Below are 5,439 nucleotides of genomic sequence, written 5' to 3'. Positions count from 1 at the left end.
AGTTGTCTGGTTGAAGTTGGTGTTTGACATCTAGACTTGGACACCACAGTCTTGGCACAAGGACCTGTGCTGTTCTCTGCTCTTCAGCTTGTTCAGTAAATAAGCACTTTTCTTTTTTTCTGTCAAAAATACTGTTTCCTTTTCTGAAAAGGAGATGGTGATGTAGTTACTCTTCTTCCCTTCCATTCCTGTCGAGCAGGTTTAATAGATGACATTTTTAAAGTGCTCTGAGGTATTCAGACAGGAGCTTGACACTGTCTCTACAGAGTTAATGACTAAACAGGCCTGTTTGCTGCTTCCCAACTGTCACCTCTGCCTGGTATTCATTAGTTCTGTCTACTGTAAATGGAACGGGCCATATCATTGAGACGGTGAGTAAACTTAACACATATCATGTCTGCCAATAATACTGCAGGTGAGTTCAATTTCTTTGGGGGAAATAATGAAGTTAACACTCTAATCCTGCCTGTTCCTTTAGTGCAATCAGAGAGGATGTGGCCTATTTCCACCAAACATACCATTCTCTGAGTTCTGCTTTTTCCATGCACTTGAAATGCTTAATTTAAAAAGATAGGAAACACCACAGAATTGCACTCAGGCTTCATTGTTATACATAAAAAGCACTGGGCTTAAGACTGGCTAATTTAATTCGTTAGGGTGACTATCAAGATGACTTAAGAGGCTTCGCGAAGATCCCGCAGCCCCGGGTGTGAATCGAGGTTTCAGAGTTGTGGGGCGTCTATTCTTTCTGCAGCGAAGGCGTGGTGGCTGTGGGCCAGGCAGCAGGGCGCCTCCCATGGCAGGGCAGCTGGTGGAGGTCCACGGCGGGATCATGGAAGGGGGCGACCAGATCCTCAGGGTTTCCACTGCCCTCAGCTGCCTCCTGGGCCTCCCCTTGTGGGTGCAGAAGATCCGGGCGGGCTACAGCACGCCAGGCCTGAGTTTTGTAAATGTATCATAAAATGTGGGGATATAGGGAGTCTGGATGCACACGTTTTGATGCAGTATTATGACCGGAAGGCCTCAACATTTATCTGGACTGGAAATGATTCGAGATTTGTATGATGGGCAACTGGAGTGGGCAGAAATTGGTTCCACAGAAGTAACCTTCACACCAGAGAAGACCAAAGGTGGAATCCACACAGCAGATACCAAGACAGCAGGGAGTGTGTGCCTCTTGATGCAGGTTTCAGTGCCATGTGTTCTGTTTGCTGCTTCTCCATCAGAACTTCGTTTGAAAGGTGGAACTAATGCTGAAATGGCACCACAGATCAACTACACAGTGATGGTCTTCAAGCCAGTGGTTGAAAAATTTGCTTTTAAATTTAATTGTGACATTAAAATGAAGGCCTATTATCCGAAAGGTCGTGGTGAAGTGATTGTGCGAATGTCACCAGTTACACAGTTGAACCCAATAAATTTAACTGATCGTGATATATGGAAGAGCTTTTGTTGCTGGTGTTTTGCCATTTAAAGTAGCAAAAGATGTGGCGGCAGCAGCTGTGAGATGCATCAGAAAAGAGATCAGGGATCTATATGTTAACATTCAGCGTGTTCAGGAACCCAAAGACAATTTGGCAATGGAATAATCATTATTGCTGAGACATCCACTGGCTGTTTGTTTGCAGGATCATCACTAGGGAAACGAGGTGTAAATGCAGACAAGGTTGGAATTGACGCTGCTGAAATGCTGTTAGCCGACCTTAGACATGGTGGAACTGTAGACCAGTTTTTGTAAGACCAGCTGATTATTTTCATGGCATTGGTCAGTGGGGTTTCCAGAATAAAAACAGGACCAGTTACACTCCATACACAAACTGCTATACATTTTGCCGAACAACTAGCAAAGGCTTAATTTACTGTGAAGAAATCAGAAGATGAAGAAGATGCCTCTAAAGACACTTATGTTGTTGAATGCCAAGGAATTGGGATGAGAAATCCAAATCTATAGGGTATTTACCTCTTAAACAACACCTCAGTGTTGTATTGCACTAACTTATTTCATGCATACTACAAAACAATGAATATTATTAAAGGGCCTGACTAAATTTGGATATGAAGTATGATAGTCTAGATTTACTGAGAATGATTCATCAAGTTAATGTTACTTTGAATATCTCCTGAGATGGGCAATAAAATGTAAGAATTGATGGATATGTATGATAGCCAATATCAATATTAAATTATTAAAATAAAATATTCTTTATACTCTAAAAAAAGACTTAAATTATTTCTTTTGGATAAATACCTGGGAATGGAATGGTTGGGAACATATGGTAGGTGTATGCCTAATTTGATAAGAAATTGCTAATCAGTTGCCCACAGTGTACCATTGTGCATTCCTACTGTCAGGGTATGAGAGTTTCAGCTATTAGATCAAATGACATGAAAACTTTAAACAGTCAAATGGCATGAAGAAATGTGTACACACACACAGAGAAGGACTTAAAAATTCAACTTTTGATTATGTTATATATTGTGTGCATGAGTTACTATAGGAAGTGCTGGCTTAGTTAATTGGAACAAAGAACTGGGTAGCCAGTTCTTTGGAATATAATCATGGAATACATGGCAAGCAAGGTGAATTTGAAGTAAGACAGCTGGGCTAGCAAAGACCAGGGAGAAAGAAATAGGGCCCTGCAGATATAAACTGCAGGATGGAACTAATTTGATGTGGGAGACAGGTGGTGAAGGAATGAAAAATGATTCTGAGATTTGGGGCTGTAGCACCTAAAAGAGATTAGTAAGATTGTAAAAAGATGACAAGAAGAGATTATTTGGTGTGGGAGAGAAAACAGCAAATATTGCTTAGGTATATTACTTTAATAAAGAGTTCCAGCTGTGGGTTAGAGCTTAGAAGTTGGGTTGGAGAGGCAGATTTGGGGGTCACATCCATAGCAGTATATCCTGAGACATGGGGAACTGCTGAGACCACAATGCTCTAGATCAGTGCCTTAAACAGCACTTATGCTTATGAAACTGAAGGGAAAGTGACCGCAGACACAGACAACTGGGAGAAAAAGAAGGAAAATGAGAACTGTGGGCCTCTTGGAGAGTAGAAGCAGAACCAAGTGAGTCAAGTGAATCAGATGCTTTAGAAACCTATTTTAATGTTTTGCAAAATGATAGGATGCAACCAAAATCGATTTCCATGCATGCATGAATTTGTTGGGATGAATCCAACGACTCTGTGCAACCATAAAGCTCTAATAAGAATTTTTAAAAACCCTCAAAAATGACAGAATGGGAACCTATACAATCCATGAATTTGATTTGTTTAGAAACTTTTTTTTTTTTTTAAGTTAGGTTCAAAGAAACTGTAATTATCTCTAGATGAGCTGGGAAAATGGCCACTGAGCTTAGGTAATGTTTCTCAGCATTTAAAAAAAAATTTTTTTAACAACTTAGTAACCGAGGAAGGGTTTCAAATAAACAAGTGTTCATGGCTGACTGGGGCTGTGTAGCCAACCTCCAAATAACACACACACACACACACACACACACACACACACACACACACAGAGTGAATGACTAAATCTTTTATCAGAGTGAAAAAAAATAGTGCCATATTATTAAAAGATAATTATTTGGTCCATAGTGTTTTGATTAGTAATTATAAATAGAGATCACAATTAAAGCTGTGGTCTCCAAGGTAGAGGTTCCATGTAATGATAAAAATATTTGCTGATTCAGGCCTTATCACCAGTAGTGCACACTGGAGGATTGCCAGAAGCCTACATTTTGCCTCAAGCTGTGTCGTTAGCTCAAAGCAGTTATTAATTTAAGCTGTTAATGCTTATGTCATCAGATGTTCTTATTTACAGACTGTGACCCTGTGAATTTGTAATCGGGGATTATAAACGTGGTGTTTATTGGTTCACTTTATTAACACACAGCTTTCTTGCTTTCCTTATTTGTTGGTACCTTCATGGGAGGGTTTGGTAGTTTTATCTTGACTTTAGAAAATTCTTTCCTTAAAAATAGCTAAAGATGAATCATAATAACCATCTATAATGTATTTATAAAACATTTCCCTATGTCAAAAGATTTTTGGATTAGTTTGTTCATGTCTTACTATTTAGTTACCCCTAACACTATCAAGTACCATGTGCCTGTCATTATGCTAGTAAGGCCTATGCTAATTGCCCAATGTGTTAAAGTATGAAGAGGCAGTTCCTGTTACTTGAGGTGTTCCTATTTTAGCAGTCTACAAAGTTATCTAATATAACAATTTGTTCCTCAGAAGTTCTATTGGAAGTCAGTTATTCAGAACTCAGGATCTAGTTTGTCGTTTAATTAGGACATAGAGTGCATTAATGGGGCAATTCAACCACAATCCCATATAGCCCTTGACGCTTGCTATTATTGAATCTAATCCTTAAGCAGAGTAGTATTTATTAAGGAGAATGCATTCAGAGATGCCACTCAGAAAGCTAAGATCGCTTCTACTGGTGATGGGAAACTTGCCCTCCATCACTGCCTCTACCTTTTGAGAGAGTTGAGAGCTCCAGCCACAGCTCCCTGGTGCTGGTGGGAGCCTGGCTGACTGGCTGGGTGCCTGGCTGAGCTGGGGCTGGACTGAGCAGGGGGTTCCGGAAGGAGAATGGCACTGGGGGAGGAGCGTGTGCCCCCTGAGTTCCAGTTTTCTTGCCTTTTGCAACAGATAGTTTTTTTTTTTTTTTTTTTTTTTCCATTTTAATTGCTTCAGAAAAGAGTCAAATAGTGGCATGTCGATTCAGCATATCCAATTTATACAGCATTTGATCCGTTCAGGAAATGTCCTTTAAGATTGACCCTGTTAAATTTAGAACAGTCCCTGTGCCATCTTCTCAAATTCCGGGAGCTCAAACTGCTTATTAAAAACCTCTCAGTTGGAAATAAGACCATAGATCTGTCGGCCTTTTGCTGAACCATTAAGCCATAGATACCACTTTTACTGAACAGGGTATAACTTTAGTTGTTGTGAAGGAGACTATTTGCAGTGGTACATATCACCATAGTAACTGGATTTTCAAGCAGGGCTGTTGAAATAGAACTTGAAAATCACACAGAAACAAGTCTACCTTGCACGGGCTTCAAAAGGATCATGTAGGAGAGAGGGAGAAAGATTCATGATTACATGCCATTTGATCTGTGATTGCTCAAAGGCATGGGTGAAGAGATAGGCAATGTGCTCATTCATACCAGCACGTGGCATGTTAAGACAAAAAACACGTTTTCCACCCTGGAATTGCTGCCGGCAAATGGCCCAAGGAAGAGCCTGCTTCTCTCATAATCTTGTGGCTTAAATTAGTGTAACAATTTTGAATACGCAAAACTGACATTAGATTTAGTTTTTTTTAAAAAAATCTTTATTGGCATTCTAGGAGTTGTTCACCTTAAAACAGCATGTTTATTTTGTCTTCTCATGTACTTTGAGTCATTGTGGGGAAGAGCCTT

General features: G+C 40.0%; 1 pseudogene; it reads left to right on the top strand.

The window, feature by feature from the left end:
• The first annotated feature begins 796 nt into the window (after positions 1-796).
• On the top strand, positions 797-1,994 carry LOC124983849 (RNA 3'-terminal phosphate cyclase-like; annotated as a pseudogene).
• Positions 1,995-5,439: the final 3,445 nt, after the last annotated feature.

The sequence above is a fragment of the Sciurus carolinensis genome, chromosome 4 (genome assembly GCF_902686445.1).
Source record: "Sciurus carolinensis chromosome 4, mSciCar1.2, whole genome shotgun sequence".
In the NCBI taxonomy this organism is placed as follows: Eukaryota; Metazoa; Chordata; class Mammalia; order Rodentia; family Sciuridae; genus Sciurus; species Sciurus carolinensis.
This window is presented reverse-complemented; position numbering and strand designations above follow the sequence as displayed.